The 24,411-nt window shown below is 40.8% G+C and overlaps 1 protein-coding gene across 4 annotated transcripts in view; it reads left to right on the top strand.

The window, feature by feature from the left end:
• Positions 1–24,411, top strand: part of GALNT1 (polypeptide N-acetylgalactosaminyltransferase 1) — a 1,910,365-nt gene that overhangs the window by 1,826,424 nt on the left and 59,530 nt on the right. The gene's annotated exons all lie outside the window — the stretch shown is intronic.

Raw genomic sequence — 24,411 nt, 5'->3', positions numbered from 1 at the left:
AGGGCAACTGACATGATCCCCGGGGTGAATTTCCTATCTCCCATCCAATTATCAAGGTTCCTTTTGAAGAGGGCCAATGAGGCACTCTGCTTGACATGTATGGGCAGTCTATTCCAGAGTTTGGGGAGTATCTGGGTCAGGAACCTATCCCTCCAGCATGTTTTGTTCATTGTGATGACAAGGTTTAGATCTCTGGAGCATGTGGCTCTGAGGGATTGGGATTTCTTTAAGTGGAGCATGTCCAACAGCTCAGGGTTTGACATGGCCTTGTATGTTAAGCAGAGATCGCCTCTGAGTAGACAATATGCCACAGAGTAGACGATATGCCACAGAGTATAGCTGGAGTTTTTTTAGACGGTCAGCATATGGCATCTGTTTTAGGCCTGGAAAAATCCACTTTAAAGTTTTTCATTCCATAATTTACTTACTGTTTGAAGACTTCTGTGCTAGTAGTGTTCTACTTCAGAAAGATGAAGTGTTTACCATTCTTGTCTACTGATTGGAGACATTTTTGGTATTATTTGGGTAAAGCCCTATTTTAGACATAGACTGTGTCAATGTGAAAACTCCTTGTTTGACCTTATCTGCGTCATTGTTGCTCTTCTCCTTCCACATAGAGCACTTTGTGTTCATAACACTCATGCTGAATGAGTTTATTAGGTCTCTAAAACATCAGCGGAAATTTTAACTAGTCATACTCCACATGCATTGCTCTTTCCATTATACTTGGAACCAGTACATTAAATAAAGAAAATGTGTAATAAAAGCAGCAGTTCAGTACTTCACTGTACCCAGTAACATTGTATTCTGCTGTTGATTATCAGCTGTGCAAGCTACCCTTTCATTTCTTGTGAAAGAGTACACACACATGACTTTGAGGCAGTTTGCGTAGGACATGTTTTTTTATACCATGTAATGTTCTTCATATTGATCACTGCTAGCTTTAGTTATGTAGGCTATATCCTACTAAAAATATAACAGCCGTCCAGTATCCAAAGCTTCAGAGCACCTTCCACCCTCCCAAACTGTCAAACAGCTCAAGCAAGCTGAGCTGCCTAAAAGACAAGTTTGGGTGCAAAGCACTTTAAAGTTTTACTGCCACTGAGGAGTATTCTCCTGTGAGGCTTTTGAGGATCGATGGTCTATTTTTGCTTTTCTTTGCTAAGCAGATAAGTTCCCTGTAGGAAAAAAACTACCATTTTGTTAATGTTTTATTACTTTCCACTTCAAGAAAGTCATTATAAAACTAAGGGTGTTATTTAATGTACTGTCTTAAGACTAATGGTCTTCTAAATGGAACACTTCTTTGAGTTTAAAAGTAGAGTAAACTAACTGAAAATATATATATATATATATATATATATATATATATATATATATATATATATATATTTTTTTTTTTTTTTTTTTTTTTTCAGGGCTGTGGGACTATCATAGTGTTTTAAAGTACGTTTTGCTGTGTTTTTTCTATCAAAAAGTAATTTGTATGGACTGGTAGTTATACTGGCTTTTCCTGCTTGTCTTCCCTGGGAAAGAGGCACCATTTTTGGCTTGACCATGGAGCACACAGTTGGTGGTCCTGCCAACCACAGAAAGAAAAAGTTACGTGAACAGCATTTCCAACTACAGCAGGCTAGCAGTCTGTCTTATCTGCAGGTGGGTGACACTGCTGTAGCTATTTGTTGTACCTCAGACCACTCCTCGTTTACCCCAAATTTCTCTGGTGTAGCACCAACAGCTACTATTGATGGGGTGTTAGTCATGTCCTCTGCTGCTGTTGGCTCTCCCTTGCCCTCTGAGGGGACTCCATCTTGGTCCTGAGAGAGAGCAGGGAAGGTTTCCCTGTCATGTCAGAATTCTGTGAACATTCCTTGAGGAAGCAGCTGTTACCATTAGTAACACAGTTGGCCCCATTGTTCCTGTCAAAAAGAAAACCAAGTATGTGTCTACTCCGTTTTTTTTTTTTTGCTGGTACTGGCTCAGCGTTTAATTAAGCTTATTGATCCTTTCTGTAAAATAGTTTCTGGTAAAAAAAAAAAAAAAAAGAGAGAGAGAGCGAGAGAGATTCCTATTTTCCTGAAGAGATTCAAGATTCTATTTTAAATCTGAACCGGAAGATGCAGGGAAGAAAACAGTAGGGTTGTCCTCAGATTTCTGATTCAAACTGAGAGGAGAGCTTAGTTTGATTCTCCCTGTGGGGTTTCTGTTTCTGTGTGACTGTTGCTGGAATATTCCCAGAGTTTTTAGTGGGAGAACACTGAGGTTTCTCAGTCTCTCAGAAAATACTATGAGTTGTTATAGAAGGATTTTCCAGAACTTACACCCATTCCTCCTGCCCTGAGTGCTTTAGAGGATATACATCTTACTGCCTGTATTTTCTTGATAGCAGCTGTCTGTAAATTGGCAAATAGTCTGTATAAAGTTCCTCAGTCTTTTAATTTTTTTAACATTATTCCTAAATCTGACCCAGCAGCTACAGCCTTAGTTGATTCTACTGCTGCCAAGCACTTAACTAATTTCAATTCTACTCTTTCTAATAAGGATGGGAAAGTGTTATATACGTCTGCAACTTTGATTTTCAGAAATTTGAATTGTCAGACTTGTATGTTTAAGGTTGTTCTGACAAATTGTGAAAGTATGAGGAAAGTCTTATCTACTGTTTCTTCTTGTGAGGAAAAATCTGCTTAACTTTTCTTTTATTGCACAGTTCACTACTCATTGTTTGCAGTGTGTGTATATGACTCAGTTGATGATGCTTCCAGGGCTATTGGCTACTGGTACTGTTTTAAGGAGTTCTGTTTGGCTGCATTCTCAGAACCTCCCAGATGATGTAAAAAATGAGATTTTAAATTCTCTCTTGGACAGAGATTTAGTGTTTGGCCTGTCTGCTGCAGATGTTATCAAAAATAGTGACAAAAGGGGGGCAAGCTAATCCAGGGAACATCTTTTCAGCCCTCCTTTTCCAAATTGTCCAAGGGATTTTCTTTCTTCTCATCCAGTTTTGGCAAAAAAACAAAACAAACAGCCTCAATAAAATGTTGGCAAAAAACAGAATAAACAGCCTCAATAAAATTTTAATAAACAGACTTTTAAGAAGAAATAATATGGGGATTCCAAAAAGAAGTCACAAACCTCCCAAAACCAGGGACAGTCCTACAAGTCTAAATGACTATTCAAGAGACTTTGTGATCCCCCTTACTCCCTGACCCTTTTTCACTTCCAGATTGTTTAAGGTAAATGGGTTTTGAAAATCATTTATCAAGATTACAAATGGCAGTGGGAGGAAATTCCTCCTTTCCAGAGGGTCATTCCTCATCCTGCAGATCATACTGTTGTTTCCACCTGTTCTTCATTACATGCTGTCCCAAGGAGTGATAGAACCAGTTCTTCCTTCCCAGGTAGTGAATGAGCTTTTTATTCCAGGGTGTTTCTAGTGCCAAAGGAAGAAAATGCTTGGAGACCGGTTCTGGATCGATCTTTCTAAACCTGTTTGTGATGGTGTCCAAATTCAGAATGTTGTCACTTCACAACCTGTTACCTTTTCTTCCTCTTTCAAGTTTTCTGATATCACTAGACTTAAAAGATGCTTATAATCCCATCACTATTTATCCATATGTCAGATATTTGTTAACATTGTCTTGATCTCATTATCAGTTCTCTGGCTTACTTTTGGACTGTCCACTGCACACTGTGTTCACAAAGTGTCTAGCTCCAGTTGTAGCTCATTGCAGGCTACAGGGTATACACATTCATCCATAGTTAGATGACTTGCTTATCTTTGCAGAGTCTTTTTCAAGGTGTCAGGAATCTCTCTCGTGTGAGAGATCTCTTGTACAAACTGGGATTCCAAGATAACATTCAAATACCTTGCTTAACTCCCTAATCCAGGATTGTGTTCCTGAAATATTGGACACTACAGTTCAAAGAGCTTTTCTTCTACAGGAAAAATGTATATTTGTTTAGATCCGTTTCTAAGGTTTTCCTCTCAAACTATGGTCACAGTGAGGGAAGACCTCAGGATTTTGGGTCTCATGGCATCTATGATTCTCGTGATACACCTTGCGAGACTGCACATGAGAAAGATACAGTGGTATCTGAAATCTCTTTGGTCCCAGCATCAACACCTCTGATCTTTTCACATCACTGTGCTAGGGTTTGTCAAAAGATAACTCTTTTGGTTGAGACAACAGATACCCTTAAATCCAGGTCTCCCCTTCCTCCCTGCTGCAAAGCAGTCAGTCAACACAGATGCTTCAGACTTTGCTTGGGGATCAGTTTTAGTTGAGATAAAAGTGAAGGGGTATGCAACAGCAAGGACAGATGCAAGCATATAAATATCAAGGAGATCCTTGCCCTGATCAAGGCATGCAACCCTCTGAACCATCTTTGGTCCCCAGGACCTCTTCAATTGATTACAGACAATACCACAGTCATGTAGTACATCAGCAAGTAAGGGGGTTCAGGTCGTACCCTCTTTGCAGACTAGCCATGTTAGCTTGGGATATAGCTTGGTAGTAAAGGCATCCTACATTCCATCAGAACAAAATTGTGTGGTAGACAAAGGTGAGCAAGACAAGGGTCGTCCCTTCCGAATGAAAACTAGATCAGGAACTACCAAGATTTGGTCCATCTGTAGGGATTTCCTCAAGTAGACCTCTTTGCCTCCTCTCTGAACAATCAACTGGCAAAATTCTGTTCCAGGATTCCATTCAAGAAGGCTTGGAAGACAGATTCCCCCCCCCCCCCCCTTGGATAGGAATGTTCCTGTATGCTTTTCCACCCTTTCCACTAATATCCAGTGTACTTCTGAAGATCCAGAAGGAATCCCCCACGATCTTTGTGGTGACGTCTTTCTGGCCGTAGCAACTGTGTTTCTTCCTTCTTTTGGAAATGGCCACACTCAGTTACCACAAGCTTCATTACAGACTAGATCTACTCACACACAATCGGAGGTCTTTGATACACCCCAACATCAATTATCTTCAATTTAATGCCTGGATTATTAGGTCTTAATTCCTTTTAGGCACCTGTTTTCTGAGGATATGCAGCAGGTACTAATGGAGACAAGAAAGCCTGTTACTAGGAAAGCCATACATTAGCAAATGGAAAATGTTTTTAGTTGGTGCCAGCAACATAACCAGCACCCATTCAGAGCTAGTTATTTGGTTTTACAATATTTTTGTGAGTTACTATTCTGTGGCCTTTCTTATTCATCTGTCAAGGTTCATTGGCCATTTCAGCATGTCTGCCCATGGATTCTCCTCTTTAAATGCATTATTATGTCAGAATGTTCTTGAAAGGAGTTTTGCATAAGAGGCCTCATGAAAAACTGGTCTCGCCTCCTTAGGTTCCTAATTTTGTGTTAAGAGAAGCGAACACTTGCTCCATTTGAACCAGCTAATCTGGCTGACTTTAGGTTGTTAACATGGGAAACAGTTTTACTGAATTCTGTAATCTCTGCAAGAAGAGTGAGTTGCAAATTGTTACGATGAGTCAACCCTCTCATTTTACACAATGACAGGATTTCTTTTAGAACTAATCCTTTTATGGCTAAAGTGGTGTCCAAGTTTACTTTAAGCCAAATTGTCCTCCTCCTGTTTTTTTCCTGTGTCTAAAATTGAGGGAGAAAGGAAACGTCATACATTGGATATCCACAGACCACTCTGGTACTATCTTGACAGAACTTAATTTTTCAGATTTTCGGCTCAGTTGTTCATTTCTTGTGAAGGTAAGAAAGGACAACTTGTGTCATAACACACTACTTCCAAGTGGTTCTCTGTGACTATTACCTTTTGTTATACTCACCGTAACAAATCTGTTGTGGGCTTCAGAACTGCCATATAGCTGAAACACCTGATGTCCTTAGAGTCATTTGCATATATCCCATGTAGCTCTAATACAAGAGGTTTAAGGAACCACACGGTGGAAACTTTAGCTTGGCTAGATTTTTCTTTTAACTATGATAATCTACTCTTAATAGCCAAGGCTACTGCAGCACTGATCAATATGAAGAATGTAGTACGGTTGTATAAGTTGAACTTACTCTAACATTAGATGTTCAGATCGAATGATCACTGGTGCAGTAACCGCTCCCTCCATCCCCCTTGTTTTTTCTCTGTTTTTATACCAGAGTATGGACGTATATTGTTTGTTTTTCCCAGCATTATCCTTTTAAGGCAGTTCACTTTGAGCTGCTTGACAGTTTGGGTGAATGGAGGGTGCCCTGAAACTTTGGAAGCTGGTCAGCTGTTATATCTTTGGTAGGATATAGCTAAGGCTACTGCAGCAGTGATAATTTGATCATCTGCTGTTATGGTAAGTTCAACTTTCTTTTTGTAAAGAACCTCTGAAGATGGCCCAGTTGCATATATCTGATAAGGTACATACCAAATGAAGCATTGTACTCAATGATAGGCCTGATGAGAACTGAGTACAGTGGAACGATGGCATTGTTGGACCTAGATGTTGTACCCTAGTTTATAAGTTGCACAGCGTAGGTGATGGTCAAATGCCACATTGCTGTCTACATGCATTCCCAAATCCCTGACAACAGGATCAACTCTTAGGAGTGTATTACCAATGCAGTAATTTCCAGGGGTGCTTGTCTTTCTAAAAGATACTGTTATGCACTTTTTGACATTTTTGGGTATTGAGATTTAGACTGTGACTCTGTTAGTTATTAGTTTGTGTCGGTTATTGTTGAAAGATGCTTGTGTGTTTGGGGGATTTTGTGATGGTGGCTAGTTTGCAGTTGTCTGCAAACTTGATCAGCCATAGGCCTTTGACTTTGGCAATGACTTCATAAAAGTAGATTGCACAAGGAGCAGCCCCAGCACTGAGTTCATGGATGACTCCCCTAGTAACAAGCCTTTTTGTGGAGGTAGACTCTGCTATCCTGACTTCTTGTGTCTTGTCTATGAGCTAGCTGGCTATACAGTGGTTGATGCAGGGGGTTATACCTAGTTTCAAGTGGAATATTGTGTTGAATGCTGTGGCCAGGTTGAGCTAAGCAGTATGCACCGTTTTGTCCTTCTCCATTGCTTTTGTGACCAGCAGGTTAAGTAGGCATGACCTACCCATAACGAAACTAGATTGGGTTGTATCCAACATCTGAATGTTTTCTGTGTTGTTTATCATGTTCTTGATTATTCTTTCCATGGCCGTACTTTGAGACTAGTCAGGCTTATGCATTGGTATTTTCCTGAGTTCATGGATGGCCTACCCTTGTGCACAGGGATAACAGTTGCAGTCCTCCATTCGCTTGGTATGAAGCGCTCTGAAGCCTGTTTGGAGGCTACAGTTAAATGGTGTTTCTAGTGGACGTGATGAATCATGTTCCATGCTATTAAGGAGGCATTCTGGAATGTTATCTAGTTCCATTGATGCAGTGTTTTTAGCTTTGGAGGGTGCATGGAAGAACTGTTTTGTATAATAACTGCATGAGCTCTGATTGGGGTATTTCTTGTGAGTTGTTCAAAGGAGTGGGAGCAGGGTAAAATTGAAGCTGAATTTATAAGTCAGTAGATTCGCTATATTCTTTGGCTCTGTACAATTAGTCTGGCACATTGTTCTGTTTTGTTTTGTCTTTAAGATTTCGGATATAGCTGAAGAATGCTTTGTGATTGTCCTTGGCTTGGAGGATACTTTTTTCTTAGATTTGCCTATGGTAGATTTAATTAGTCCGTTGAGTTATTTATTTTATTTGAGGGAACTCTTATCTTGCTGGATATTGCATTTTCTGTTTTTTTTTTGCCATGGTTTTCTTTTGTTATACAGCATATTGATGTTGGAATTCCACCAGAGTGGCTTGTTTTCAGAAGTAGTCCTCTGCTTATTTTGGGTAGTCACTGCTGCCTTTATGCAGCTATTTGCATGATTGTACAGGGTTTTTGTAAACAAATTGACTTGGGCAGCGATGTACCCAGGGGTTTGAGGGGCTTGAAATTTTGCCAGAGTGTCACTTAAAATTAGAAAGTTAGCCTTGGAACAATTTCTAAAAATATGAAAGTGACCTGATGTTCCTGGTTTTATGTATAGTTCATCTCAGCATGTTTTATTCACAGTGCAGAACTTAATATCCCCATTCATCCCCTTTTTCCCCATTTTGTACATGAAGTTGGGGTGTCACGTCAGCTTTCTCCACCTCTGTTGATTCTGAACCACTTTTTACCTTCTTTGACAGTTCATGCCTGACTGCCACAGGTCTTCTCTTGCACAATCCATCAATCTCTGAGCTGGAAGTCCTCGTTTACTGTTACCCTCTTGTCTTTCCCAAATCATCTTCAAAAGAGCATTATCTGCTTTCCTGCACATATGCCAGAACTACCATAATCTGTTCTCATGGAAGATCTATGTAACTGGTGCTACTTTGGCATTTGCTCTAATGTCATCATTCTTTCATCTGTCACCTTTAGCATCCTCACCAATTCTGCCTTGACTGCCCAGGTACTGTGCAGAAATGCTAGTTTCACCACTGTTTTCTTCACTGACCTTTTCAGCTTCTTTGGCATGCTACTTGCACATACTGCCACCTGCACTCTGCCAGATGGCTGCAGTCCCCCTGATTCTAGGTTTGATTTCCTCATTCATGCACCCAGATACTTGAAACTGTTCACCTGTTTCACTCTTTTCCCTTTTGTTTTAATCTTCATCATCTTCTGGTTTCCCCCATTTGCTGTCATTACAGTTGTTTTGTCTGTACACATTTTCATCCCATGTGCCTTCAGTTTTCCATTTCATCCCCCTGTTAATTGCTGAAGTTCCTCCTCAGGCTCTGCTTGTAATGCGACGTGCAGCTAAGCCACTAATCAGGGCAGCAGTCTTGCCTTTATCTTTCTGTGCCACTGGCAAGGCACTGACTATATGTAGTTGTTTCACAGCACTGGATTCTCTTTTTTTTTTTTTTTTGTCTGATAAGGTGTTTACTGTGAGGAGTGTTTATACCCTTTCTCACTTCCTGTGTCTGTATAGGTTTTCATTAGGTGCTACAGAAAGTTGCCTTCTACATCCCAGAGACTTGTGAACGAGTAAACTGATGATGGTCAGACTTGCCTTTCGGTGGGTGGTTTGTGTGCACTGTGCTGGACCAGTATCCCACCAGATTTATTTCCTGCTTTTAATCCATTGCTTGTCAGAGTACGCTTCTGCTCTCTTGATAACGGGTGGATGGCTGGGTAGATATCAAGAACTTCAGTAGCAGTCTTACTTGGATACAATTTGTTGACGCATTTGAAATATTTTCCCTCTTGAAATTTTATCTCATGAATATATTTTATTATTTGTATTTTCAGCACAGCCTTTAAGTTGTGTAGTAGTAATTTTTGAATTTCTTGTACCCCAGAACCGACATCACTGTAACTCTCCTTTTCTTTTTTCTTCACAATTAAGCACTGCTGTCTTTTCTTCATTGAGTTTTCATTTGTTAACTTATTGTTCGTTATGTTACTCAACTTCTGCTGAACTTTTTATCTACAACTCTTCTTTGTAACCTGTATAGTTGTATATTTTCTTACCTCGTATAAGGAGAATATTGCAATTGAGGTGTACTCTTGTGTCTCTGCTAATAAAGGGACGTGGCCTCAGTGAACTTATTTGGGTCAATAAAATGAAAAACATAGCTCGTACGTTTTCCCTGTCCAATTCAGTGTATGTAGTGTAGTCCATTTTTTAATCTGTGTTTTTACCCCGGGTTTCATTGTCAGTCTTCATTTTGTTTGTTTTTTCAAATTTCTCTGCATTCAAACTAATTGTAACCATACCTGTCATCCATAACAGCTCTTCTGTTTCTTTTTGTCAATGCCCCATGGTTCCATTTTGACCATTATGTTGCAGCTATCTTGTGGTGGAGACTATTGTGCTATACTTTAGTGAACATTACAGGCCACACAATGTCTGATGTTTCTGGGCTAATGTGCATTAACTTGCAAGTTTTGTTGCACTTGTGCCATGCCCATTTATAGAAGCAAAGTTGCAACTGATGTCCTTCTATTCACGTTGCAGCATTCATAACCTTTGGGTTATCCTCCACTCTTCTAACCGAATGTCTGGCCATTATACAAAAGCTTTAGTCACTATGAGTACGTGATATTTCTGATATTGGCCATAGGGTGCATGAGCCATAAAAGTGATGTCTGCACGTACCTTACCCAGAACTTCTCTGCCGCCATTCACACATCAGCTTATCTTGCCATCTCTGCCGTTGAATCCGTTGTGTTTAAGATAAGTACCCCGTTGGGGGCCTTTCTTCTTATTATTATTTTTGTCACTGCATGCCTGCTCAGGTTTATGTCATCCTGGAAAGGAAAGTGTAGGCTGATGTCAGATCCCCCATAAGCCCATAAGGATGCCCACAACCTCTGCCTTTTATGCCTAGGGCCCATCCACAACCATAAAACCTGAACGATTTGTCAGACCTTCATTCCTAAGACTCTTCACAGCCATCTGCACACCTTAAACATCTATTTGGAAAACCAGTGTCTTAAACGCCTGGCTCTGGCAATGGAAGAGCTGTCTGGTCGGACTGTTGAGCCACCAAAAAAGGAGGTCAAAGTTTTCAGGACTGAACCTACTGCTGAACCTCCTCCACCTGACAATTCCCCCCGTTTAGTTATTTTTTTGTTCTATTTTTCACCTTGATCTCTTCATTCTCATAGATTATAGATTAGTACTAGGCTAACTGCCCTTATGGACCAATTTAAGCCAAGCCAATTACCCCATGTGAGAATCAGACCCTGTGCCTTGTGTATGTAAGGCAAACACTTTAACCAGTATGCCAACCTGTGGCTGACGTTCGCCTGAAGGAATGTACAGAGTCAGCCAATTCAGATATAGTGGGTACCATTTCAGAGGCCGCAGAACCAAAAAAAAGGGCAAAACATGTCTCTCCACCTTCTGAAAACCTGCCTGATTGGCAGGGTTTCTCCTAGAGCTTATTTAACGCCTTTGTGGCCCTTAGGCCTTTAGTGGCTGCTTTCCCTCCAGCTGTCCCTCCAGTTATCAGTCCTAGGCCTCAGACTGAAGATCCTCTTCCACTTGAAGCTAAAGACTCTTCAGAGGACTCCCCTTCCTATGCCTCTCAAATGCCTTCCCCTCTTGGATGTGCCTCCCCAGAGGAGGACTCTGCTGAGGCAGACTCCCTTGGAGAAGACCTCACCTTTGGAGAAACCAGCTCTGGAATGAGAGAGTTTTTTAAATGAGACTCCACTGAAATGACTGAGGTTCAAAAGGGGTATTATGGACTCTTACAAATGGACTCCCCTTCACCTTCTGCCATTCCAGCAGTCTTACCAGCCTTTTTAAACACCTATAATGCAGCCTCTAAAAATCCTCACTGATAAGGACAGTACGACTATGCAACACGTTGGCAAAAAGGTATACACCTCTGCCACTTTGACCTTTAAGGCGGTTAGCTACCAGCCAAAAAGGAAAAGAATTACAGGATTTAAGGCATTTGTTTGTGTCTCCAATCCCTAATTTCCATAGGAGCTATCCTGCTAAGACACAGCTCATCAGAAAACATTCTGCTCCTACCCCTCATTCGAGGAGCAAAAAGAGCTCCAGGAAGCAGCAGCCTTCTTTCAGGCCTGCCCAGAATCCAGTTCAGAAACCTCAGTTTCAGGACAGACAGGTGGTCTGTGACTACGTGCTTTCTTCTCCACCCCATTCCAGATTCCAAGACTCTCTCACTGTCTGGCAAAGCATTACCTCAGACAAGTGTGTTTTATCAGTTATAGAAAAGGATTACTTCATGACTTGGATCACTCCTCTCTCCTTAAGAGGCATCCCACAGGCATTGAAGGACCACCTTCCCCTTTTCCAAACAGTCTTGGACAGCCTCCTGTCTCAAGGGACTATCCAACCTGTCCTTCTGTCAGAGAAGGGAAAGGGCTTTTACTCCAGACTTTTTCTAGTTCCAAGGAAAAATGGCCCATGGAGATCCATCCTGGACCTCTCCCACCTCAACCTCTTTCTACAAGTACCTACTTTTCACATGCTTACACTCCAGACTCCTTTTTTTTTTTTTTTTTTTTTTCCCTGCGAATGCTTCAGGCAGTTCTGGCTACTTTGGATATAAAGAGGCATATCTTCACATCCCCATAAGGCCCAATTACAGGAAGTATTTATGCTTCTCTGTGGGCTCCTCACATTTTCCATTCTCTGCTCTGCCCTTTGAACTATCTCCCTGCTCCAGTGGTATTCACCAAGTGTCTGGCTCCAGTGAAAGCCTATTGCAGGGTCCAAGGGATTCACATTTTTCCATACCTGGATGACGACCTGATCCAGGCATATTGCTTCACTTCCCTACACATCCATCTCCAAAAAGTAATTTCTGTTCTACAGTCTCTTGGTTTCCACATCAGTTTCCCCAAGTCCAAACTAAACCCCTCCCAGGACCAAGTTTTCCTGGAGTGCAGAATCAGGGCAGATGTTATGAGAGCATTACTTCCATCCCAAAAGGTGGAAGCCTGAAGGAATACCTGCTGTCTGTCCTCCATGCCACTGCAGTGACAGCAAGAGAATATCTAAGACTCCTAGGACATATGGCCTCTACTATACCCATGTTGCCATTGGCAAGAATGCACATGAGGAAACGTCAGTGGTACCCGAGTCGACCCAACACTCCCACCCCTTGGACCACACCATTCCCTTCCTACCATGCCTAAGGAAGGCGATACTTTGGTGGATTGATCAAGTCTCTCTCAACCCAGTACTTCCCTTACATCCCCTCACCCCAGTCCAGGAGATGTACACATATGCCTCAGACCTGGGTTGGGAAGCTCCCATGGGCAGCTTGAAGGTGCAAGGCACATGGACAGGCACATTCAAGAGGGAACACATCAACATCAGAGAGATGAGGACCATCATCTTTGCACTGAGGGCCTTCCAACATGTACTTTAAGCAAGGCCCCCTGAAGTTGTTCACAGACAACACTACAGTTCTCTGGTATGTGAACAAATGCGGGAGGGGGACAAAATCTTACTTGCTGTGCAGACTTGAACTTCAGGCCTGGGAATTGGTGGCCCAACATGCAGTGACAGCAGGCGATCTACATTCCCTCAGATCAGAATACTCAGGCAAAAACCTTGAACAGGTCTATGCCGCAGTCCCACAAATGGATGCTACACAGGGATGTGATCCTGGACATAGTCCACAGGTGGGGTACACCACAAATAGATCTGTTTGACTCATTTCTGAACAGACAACTTCCACACTTTTGTACCAGGGCACCAAGCCCCCTAGTGAGGGCATCGGATGCCTTTTTCTGTCTCATGGAAGGGGATGTTTCTCTATGCATTCCCCCTCTTCCAAAAAGTCCTGTTGAAAGTTCAGCAGGACAAACCAAGAATCTTGCTGGTGACTCCCTTTTGGCCAAGATAGCATTGGTTCCCCCTCCTTCTGCATTTAGCCAAGGGCAATCATCTTCAAGTTACCTCACAGAGTGGACCTTCTCACACAGGAAAAGGGATCCCCTAATCCATCCCCACATGGAATGTCTGAACCTAACCCTGTGGGGTGATGGTTTTGATCCCTTTCAGACACCTTTACCCTGAGGACATGCTTAATGTCCTGCAGGAGGCCAGGAAATCCAATACTAGGAGATCTTATTTGTCCAAATGGAAAAGGTTCTCTATATGTGGTGTCTTAAAAGACAGTTAGACCCATTTCAAGGAGAGGTCCCATTAGTGCTGTCCTATCTGTGTGAATTGTTGCAGGCAAGGGCCAGCATATTCTTCTGTTAAGGCCCACCTGGCTGCTGTTTCTGCTTGTATAATTCTTGAAACTCCTTTTGCCTCCCAGCTTCATGTGAAGTTATTTCTAAAGGGAGTACTGCATCTCAGGCCCCCCAGGAGACCAGTTCAACCACCATGAGACCTAAACTACGTTTTAGAGAAGCTCACCATTTCTTCCTTTGAACCAGCAACTTACAGCTTCACTAAAATGTTGCACTTGGAAAACTGTGCTTTTGGTGGCCCTGACATCAGCCAGGAGTGTGCCATAGCTTCAGGCCCTCATGGCCACCCCCACCATTTTTGATCTTCCACAAGGTAGAGAGACCCTAAGGACTAACCCGTTCTTCATGCCTAAGGTGGTCAATAAGCTGTCCCTGAACCAATGTATTCACCTTCCCACCTTTTTTCCACATTCCCAGAATGACAGTGAGAGAGTTCTGCATTCCCTTGATGTTCACAGACAACTAAGGTTCTACCTAGACAAGACCAAGTCCCTTTGGAGATGAAAGCAATTGTTTGTCTTCACCCCAGAGCTCTGAGGAAAGCCGTGACGAAACAGACCATTTCTGTCTGGACTTCCAAGGCCATCTCTTTTTGTTGCATCTGCCATGGCAAACATCTAAACTCTAAAATTAAAGCCCACTCCTCTAGAGCCATGGCCTCATCTGAGGCCTTCTTCAAAGGGCTGGACACTGCTTCCATTCTAGAGGTAGCTACCTGGACATTTGTTCATACCTTCATCAAACACTACAAACTGGGCCACATTTCCAGATCTAGAGCAAGTTTTGCTAAGGTAATCCCGCTTGGATTCTTGGAAAACAGTTCCAAACCACCCTTCTCCTCTTCCCTTTCAGCTTTGGCACTCACCAAAGGTTATGAGTACTGCAACATGTGAATAGAAGAACATAGAATAGTCATGTAAAATCTTACCATAACCATAGATGCCCTTCTCTTCTATGTTGCAGTATTCTATCCCACCCTCCTACCTACCTCCTATATAAAAAATGATACAGGGCTTGTGCAGCTGTCCTGGGACTGGAGTCTGACTGGGGCATTCAGTTCTGGGTAAAGTACCTGTAGATGTCACTTTTATGGCCCATGCACCCTACGGCTAACTTCAGACATCCCACGTACCTCGCAGTGACTAAAGCTTTTGTATACTGCCCAGACGTTCGGTTAGAAGAGCAGAGGATAACCCAAAGGTTATGAATACTGCAACATGGAAGAGAAGGACATCTATGATTATGGTAAGATTTTACACAACTATTCTTTCTCTTGTTTTTCTAAGCCTAGAATACATATCACATGGTATATTATCAACTCTGTACTATTTTTTGTTACTCTGTATTTCTCTTTAGTGAACTAAGAGCAGAAAAAGAAAATTTGTTTACTATACCATTTCAGTTCTCCTGGAGATTCATTTTGTAGGAACTTCCTATTTAAAAGCACATCTTGTAAAACACCAACCGTACTTGTGTAACAAAACCCATTAATTGTAGTCTGGCACTGTAGGTTAGAGGGATGGAGTCTTGAGTGTGATGAAGAGCAGGCAAATGGGATTTATTTAACAGCCTTGGGACTGGAGATGCCTGCAGGGAGGTAGAGGGGTGCTGAGGCTTGGCATTATTACCTCTTCTGGGTCAGGGAGGTTGAGTGCACTGGTAGAGACTGGGGAAAATAATGATTTTGCTGTGAAGGGTGGGGCAGGTCTGCTTGAAGTGAACATCCTTTGTAGAAGGTGAGAAGTGACCTCCATGATCAGCATATCAAACGGCCCACCTGGCACCTCACCAAGTGCCCAAGTTTAGGTTTTGGGAGAAAAATTAAAAAAACTTCAAATCCAGCTTGATGGTTGGCTCTCACAAAATGAAGGGAACAAATGGACTAATAGACCAATGGTTTGATAGTCTAGCTTTGTATCTTAGGGGGAGGGTCACTGTAACAGTAAATCTTAACATCTTGGTTTATCCAGCCTGTTTTTCCTTTAGCTTGACCTTTTTTTTTCCTGTAAGGGCCAGCACTGGTCTCATATCAGTGATGTTATGAATATAGGTGGAGCAAGATTCTTGTTTAAATCCATTGATGTCCTTGGTTCTTTCTCCCATACAAGTGCTGCTGTTCCCTTAGCATAAGGCAGTTTTTAAAATACAGTCGCCTTGCATTGTTAACTTGTATTTGCTTTCTCTGAAAATCTTTGAAAAACAAGTCATCTCCTGGAATTTGAAGTAAAGTTGCCCCCCCCCCCCCCTCAAAAAAATTATCAACTACTGTGCTTTACCAGATAAAATGGTAGTAAGATTACTAGATTAAGGTGATTAACAGCACCATGTTCATCATTCCATCTGCCTCAGTCACATTTTGGTTTATCTGCCAAGGTAACCCAGTACTGGCCAACTCTCAAAAGATCAGACTCGCATCTTTCTCTCTTCCTGTCCCTTCCTGTGACAGTTCATTGGCTGAGCATATCCTGAGAGGGAAGCCAGAGGATGCGAGTGTTCAGTCTTTTTCCGCTAATCAAAGAAGAAAGTCCTCTGACTCTCTCATAGGATTCACTATTGATTTTTCCAGTTTACTGCTCAGATAAGCCCCATTTGAGGACACTTTCTTTTCATTTTATTATTAGATTTATTATTGTCTTTCTTTTTTTAGTTTAAAAATTTTTTTACTGTTTCTGAGGAAACTTTCAGTATTTTTCCCAGAAGTGCAGTGTGTATGTTTGTTGTTGGATGCAGTCAGAATCGCAGATTAATCATGCCTTTCTTTACTGTCATGTTTTGACAGGAAACTGTTGCAGAACTTGGATTTTTTTTCAGCATGTACTTATTATTTACTGTAGGTGTGCCTCCGTTCTGTGTGTTTTTAACGTCAGATTGTCATTTTACAGCTAATTAAGTTATGTAAATGTACTGTGGAGATTTTACTCTCAATGAATGCATAGTTTAAATTGCTATTAAATATTATTTTACGGCAGTTTAATATGGTTAAAGTGTGTAGAGCTAATTTTTAACACTGGTTTGGCACATTGGTTGCTTTGGTGTTCTGACTTTGTGTACTGTGAATTGCTTACCTTCTGTCAGTTATAAAAGAAATCTGAATACATTTCAAACTTTTTTGTGATAATAGCACAGTTTGGCAGAGTTTTGTTGTGTGGAGACATACTTATTACTAGAAACTGTATGTATTTATTGTGATACATTATCCAGTGCTGTCAGTTTATTATTCTTAGATCCTAACTCTTGCACCCCCCACCCCCTGTCAAATCTGGTTGCACCTAAAAAGAAAAAATAAATAAAAACAAATATGTCATAGTGTATGGTTACTGATTCTTTTGAGGCCACTATTCAGCCTACAGACCACTTAGCTTTTGCCCTATCTTCTTCTAGTGTAGCTTTGCTGGCCAGTATGGAACAGCAGTTAGAGACATCCTCTAGGGCTGTTCCATTACCTGACACATGTATGGGAGAACCAAACTCTTTAGGTACGGGAGTAGTCCAGGGTAAGAGACTCCTTGCCAGACATAATACTCTGTCCCCAGATATTTTATTTAGTAATGAAATTCATAAGAAAAAGAAATGGAAGCTTCATCATACAGCTGATAATCGGATTTTAGTTGGTCATAAGGCTGCTTTGGTTTTCTTGGCTTAGTTTTCTGCAGATAGCTAATTCTTGTGGTTCTGTTCCCATGCATTGTTCTAGTGCTTGTTTGGCTAGAGACTTTTCTGTTTGAATAGGATGAGGAATCTGATGACAACAATAATGATTTCCTAGCTGACAGCCTAGTCAAATCACTCTGATTCTTTTGAAGGTGAACTTGAGTTTAAGTCCAAACAAGTCTTCACTTTTTTTCAGATGATTTAGATTTAGTGATGATTTTGCTTGGGAGTACTTGAGAACTACCCCAGAGCTAGGCAAGGGTATATGCTATTACATAGGGTGTGATGGCCAGTTCTTTGACTATCACCCCCTCTCTTACTGGCTTTGGAAGATGTTTTTAAAGCTCCTGCAAGACAGCAGCATCTGATGTTCTTCGTGTTTCACTGTTGCAGTCATTACATTTGGGTAATCTGCTGGCAGGTTGCCCTCAGTCAGCCTGAATAACAAAGTCTTGGGTCCTGTGTCAGTTGCTGTCTCCTCTTCCATGACGTCAGGTCGTGAGGGGTATAAAACATGCAGCCAACGCTATTTTAATCAGTCTTTCTTGCCGCGCAGTGCCCAAAGCAGAAGCAGTTCGCAAGTGACGGTCGGCTGACTCCTGAAATTTTCATATTCAAGTTTCAGAACCGAAGTCTTCAGACTAAAGCTACGTACCCCGTTGGGGAAACTTTTCCTTGCTCCTTACCGATGTCAGTAAAAGTTAATAATTGCATTACTTGTGGAAAGCAAATACCTCATAAGGATTTTCATTTGTACTGTATTCCTTGCCTAGGCCCTGATCACAATGTGCCTTGCTGTCGGTTTTGTGCTAAATTTAACCAACGCACTATTAAGCATCGGTATATTTTTGCTTCTAAATATTTTGGTTCAAGATTTAACTACCCTGAAATGTCGTCGGTTAGCAATCCGACTACTGGAGTTCACAAAAAACACAAGGAAAAAGACAGAGACAGACCGTCGAGGTCCAAAACCAACGACGAAGCTTCTCCTAAGCCAGTCGCTGGTACTCAGTGAGGCGCTTTCGCAGCCCCTGATACCCGCTACTTTTGAGTCGCAGGCCTCTACCGAGACCCATTCAGAGTTCGGTATGCCGCGAGATTCTCAGAGTATTGAACCCATGGATGTCTCTCCTTTGGATGGGTCCTGAGCCACTGAGCAGGCACCGGCTTCTGAGGGTGTTTTCAGACCTCAACATTTTTATATTAAACCGACGCCAGCAACAAAAACAAGGTCAAAAACAACTTCTGTATCTAAAAAAAACTGACGCATGAGCCACGTGCTCAGGTCCCTATGTCTAAAAAACAAATGATCAAAATAGCTGAGGATTTAATTACCTTGATCAGGGGTTCCCAACCTCCCCTGCTAAGACAAGGCAAGGCACTGATTATGAATCTTCAGATCAGGTTTCCATTTCTTCTGATCAGAAATTTTCTATTCCACCCTATGAGGATTCTGATGCAGAGGAATCCATCCCATCTGCATCTCCTTCTGAGGATTACTGTTTTGGAGAGACTTTGCATAGGGGAACATTTTCACTGGGAGAGTCAGGACTTCTCTGAATCAAAAAAGAGGCTTAGGGATTTCCATCTTCCTCAGCATAGGCCTTTGGCAATACCTCCTGTATTAGACATTGTTGATGATGTGTTCTCGGAATCAAGCATGGCTCCTGATTCCCTGCCCTCCGGCTCCTAGTAAGCCAGACAGATATTACAGGGTTCCTGACACAAATTTATTTTCAAAAATCCTGCTGCTGATCCTGAGACTATTTCTTAGGGTCCCAAAGGTGTTAAGGCTTCTACAGCCAAAAATCCTACCCCTTTTGATAGAGATTCCAGGGCACTGGATAGATGGGGTAAGAAGGTTTATACGTCTGCAACCTTGGCAGTCAGGGCGTTAAACTGTCAGTTTCATATGCTTAAATATCAACAGCATGTTATGGGCTTACTTAAACAGAAAATGATGTTGATTTCTGATTGTGTGGAAAATAAAGTGTTACAGGATTTATTGCATTCAGCAGAACAGGTTGGAAAGCATACTTTGCAGTATGGTTTTGATTCCTTGGAGGCCTCTTGTAGGGCCGCCGTTACTGGATCTGTGATTAGAAGGCATGCCTGGCTCAAGGAGCAAAATCTGCCTGATCATGTTAAAGCTAAATTGTTGGATGCCCCTTTACAGCATGATACTCTGGTAATAAGACAGAAGAGGTTTTAAAGAAAATGGAAGACCAAGCTAAATCTATGCAAACTGTAAAAGATTTCTTGCAAGTGCAGCCACCCAAGTTCAGTAGACACTGGCCTACTAAAAATTGGTCCTTTCCTGTGTCCAACAGAACCACTCAGGGCAAACCCAGGCACTCAAAAGGCTCCAGCTATCAATCACATGGTTCTTACAGGTCAAAGCAGTGGGGTGCTTCCACCTCCAAATCTGGAGGAAACAAAGGAGAACCCTACAGTAAGCAGTCTCGATGACTTTCCTCTACCATCTCCAAGCACTTATTTTTGGCAGCCCCCTTGGAGGGAAAACTAGCACTTCATGCTCAAAATTGGCAGTTAATTACCCAGGACAAGTGGGTTTTAAACATAGTATCCCAGGGGTGCAGATTTAATTTCCATACTTTGCCAATTCCAAATTGGTGGCCGGGTCTGCCACAAAACCAGTGGGCAGAGGCCCATAAACAAGTCATGTCCCTCATGGATATGGGGGCTATTCAACCAGTACCAGAAAATGAAAAAGGACAAGGATTTTATTCAAGACTTTTTCTGGAACCCAGAAAAGACGATTCATGGCGTCCAATACTGGACTTATCAATTCTGAACATGTACCTGGACATTCCAGAATTCAAAATGCTGACTTTACAACAGCTACTGCCTATGCTAGGTAAGAATGCTTGGTTAGTAACTCTAGACTTAAAAGAGCGCAATGGATTCACAAAATGTACAGAATAATAAGCAGCAATACCCAAAACGCAAGCTGCTAAGACTCACAGAACAAATTCCAGCTGATAATAAAAACTGCAAAATGTAAAACCAGGTAGATTTAATGAAGTTTAGCGCTTTCACTCGCGGATGCGAGCTTCATCAGAACAACAAACAAAATAAGAAACTTCCTTAAATATCAAAATTGGCGCCAAACGGAGCCGTCATACAGGAAGTACAAATTTAATAAAAGTACAAATTTTAATAAAAGTAATAATAAATGTATGTCTTTTAAAAACTTTTGGTAAGAAATAATTTATAAAAAATACACAAATATGTGGATCATATTATATTTTGACCCCTCATATCTAATTATCAACATACGTTCAGATATCTAACAGAAGTGCAGGCTTTATTGAGATACTATCGTTAATTCCTGGTGGGGTTAAGGCATCCAAATATAGCTGCCACCAGAGCTCTCTATAAGCCAAATATTTTTTTAAATCACCTCCTCTAGGATTCTTCCTTACCATCTCCAGAACAGCAAATTTAAAAGTATGTTGTACACCTAATTCCTGAATATGCCTACTAAGGGCATTCTTAGTATCCGATTTCTTGATACTATATATGTGTGAATAAATCCTTTGTCGCAATTGCCGTTCGGTCTTACCTACATAGTAGGAATTACACTGTTGGCAAACTGCGATATAAACAAGCATAGTCGACCTACAATTACTTTTACTAAAATTCACCTTAGTTCGACCTAGATTGTCCAATATAATACTGCTTTCTTCAAATATAAAAGCACATTGGTTACAGGTACCACATTTGGAAGTATGTGTAACTGTATGCTGACTAGATGATTTCGCCCTTCCTAAAATGGATTTTAGATTCCTACCCATTTTGTAAACAAATCTGGGTTCGGAACCAACAATATCCGCAATGGGCTGATTGGTAGTCATAATGTGCCAATTTTTAAAAAGTATATTTTTAACTGCATGGCTAAATGGACCAAATTCTATAACACAGGCTCTATATAATCCATCCTGTCCGTCACTATCTTTCGATCTGACTGTAGTCTTAGAATTACCACCTGTGGATACATTGTCTATATCTGAGGTCATGGAATTCATACTGTTGGCCCCTAATAACGGGGTATATTTCTTACCCCATTCACTTGTCACATATTCAGCAATATCTTCTAGAAGTTTGATATTGTAGCCTCTGTCTATAAATAATGCCTTAATATAATCAATTTCTTTTACCATATCAGAATAGTTTGAAGTCATCCTAATGGCTCTAATGCATTGCCCTTTGAAGATATTTTTCTTCATATTAGTAGGATGATAGCTGTTATAATCCAGATATGAGTTAGTAAATGTTGATTTTCTATAAACAATAGATTTGAAGCTACCATTGTCAAGGGAAATATAAGTATCAAGGTAAGCCACTCCAATATTATTGTATGTAGAAGTAAATTTCAAAAAGCTGCTACTGTTATTTAAGAATCTCATAAAAGATTCAAACATCTCCTTATCCCCTTTCCATAGGATGTAAATATCATCCAGGTAGCGTGAGTAATAGACTATATGTTTATAATAAGTACTGTTGAAGACGTGTTTCTCCTCCCAATCAAGCATAACTGGTTGGCAAACATAGGGGCACAGGATGCCCCCATGGCTACTCCCCTGGTTTGCTTGAAGATCTCCCCCTCATAGTACACGTAATCGTTTTCTAAAACAATACTCATAAGTTCCACTAACAGTGAGATCTTATCCCAGCTCATCTCTGTGTGTTTCCTCAGACTGCTGGAAAAAGCCTCAAGACCTTCTTCAAGGGGTATACAGCTGAACAAGTCTATTACATCGATGGAACAAAAAATTATACCTTCCTGATGGGTATTGACTGGGAAATTTCGAAGGAATTCCCAGGAGTCTTTGACTAGATGACCAAGCTTATTATAAACAGACTTCAAGGAATGGTCAATTACTGTACCTATAGGAAAGGTTTTCGATTTACTGCCCGATATTATTGGGCGAAAAGGGGGGTTGAGGTGGTCCTTGTGGACCTTAGGGATGCCCACAATAGTGGCAAGAATGGGATGATCAACAACCATAAATTCATATAAATCCTTAGTTATTCTTTGTTGTAACAGATATTCCTCTAAATACATATCTATTCTCTTATAAGCAATGTTAAGCTCATTTATAGAGGAAACAGAATAGTTACCTGAATCATGGAGAATGTTGTAAATGTGGGCACTATAGGCGGTGGCATCAAAAAGAACAATGCCACCCCCTTTATCGGGCTTCATTACCCTAACTGTCGGGTCATGTGAGAGTTCACTTAAAATTCTATTTTCATCATCCGACAAATTGTCCCTACAAACTGAATGTTTCCTTTTCTTATAAGCTGATTTATTAAATGAATAAATCTCCTTAGTAACCTTTTTCTCAAAGATAGTAACAACAGGATTATTTATAGGAACAAAAGTGCTCCTTTTCTTCAATGGTTTACCAATAGAAATATCAGATGAGACAGAGTTGTCAAACATAAGAGCTAGATTGAGTTTTCTAATGTACTTCTTCAAATCTATCAAGGTGTCAACTACACGAAAATTCGGAGTGGGTATAAATTTTAACCCTTTCGATAAGAGACTGAAATGACCTGTTTCTAAGTGTATATTGCTATAGTTGAAAATTTTAAAGTTCTTATATTCATAAACCACATCATCAGCTGTTACAATGTAATCATGACTGGAACTGTTTAGGCTTTGAGTCGCCTGTAGAGAAGCACCTATGGTGTGCCCTATCTTTTTCTCCAATTCCCTAGGTTCTTGTTCCTCAGGGGTGGAAAAAAATCCTGCTCAGTGTCATCGGCATAGTTGGAATGTTCAGTATATTTATTCTTAACGCCAACCTCTGTTTCAGATTTACCACTCCCCCACTTATAACATGTGTGTCTGCTGTATTGTTCCTTATCTCTTACTATCTTTTTACATTTCCGATCAAAAGCTTTTTTAGCTCTTTCCTCCGCTAAGGTGAACTGTTTATAATAAAGCCTTTCCCACTGCCCAAATGTCAAGTCATGTAAAATAATGTTATTTAAATTTTCTACTTCTGTAATATATCTACATAGTTTCATATCATTGTGTTTAATGAGAAGCTTCATATATTCAACCCCAAAAGAATCAAAAAGAGTATTAAATTCTGTTTCCACATCAGCATCAATTTTTATACCATCCACATATTTGTGTATTTTTTATAAATTATTTCTTACCAAAAGTTTTTAAAAGACATACATTTATTATTACTTTTATTAAAATTTGTACTTTTATTAAATTTGTACTTCCTGTATGACGGCTCCGTTTGGCGCCAATTTTGATATTTAAGGAAGTTTCTTATTTTGTTTGTTGTTCTGATGAAGCTCGCATCCGCGAGTGAAAGCGCTAAACTTCATTAAATCTACCTGGTTTTACATTTTGCAGTTTTTATTATCAGCTGGAATTTGTTCTGTGAGTCTTAGCAGCTTGCGTTTTGGGTATTGCTGCTTACTATTCTAGACTTAAAAGAGGCATACCTGCATATCCCAATAAGGGAATCATGCAGAAGATACCTCCGCTTCAAAGCAGGTTTTTTGCATTACCAATTCTCTGCACTGTCCTTTGGCTTATGTACTGTGCCCAGGGTCTTTACAAAGTGCCTGGCATCAGTAATTGCATTCTGCAGACAAAGAAACATCCAAATTTATCCTTATCTGGATGATTGTCTCATTCAAGCAGAAGACAAAGGAGACACTTCTTCAACATCTGGCGTTTGTAAAAAGGCTTCTAGCATGCCTAGGGTACACCATAAACGAAAAGAAATCACAACTGGTACCCTCTCAAATAATTACATTCCTGGGTGCAAGCTTGAATACAGCTGCCCAGATGGCTTACCTCACACCAGACAAACAAAGGCAACTGACAACATACTTCAAACAAATGGCAACAAAAACCCAGTTATCTGCAAGACAAATTCTGCAGGCTTTGGGATTCATGGCATCCTGCATTCTACTAATTCCATATGTGAGACTGCATATGAGGAAACTTCAATGGTACCTAAAAAGTTTA

Source organism: Protopterus annectens, chromosome 3.part0 (genome assembly GCF_019279795.1).
Source record: "Protopterus annectens isolate FY-2018-M chromosome 3.part0, PAN1.0, whole genome shotgun sequence".
In the NCBI taxonomy this organism is placed as follows: domain Eukaryota; kingdom Metazoa; phylum Chordata; order Ceratodontiformes; family Protopteridae; genus Protopterus; species Protopterus annectens.
Note: the sequence above shows the minus strand (reverse complement) of the source record. Positions and strands in the feature narration are given on the sequence as shown.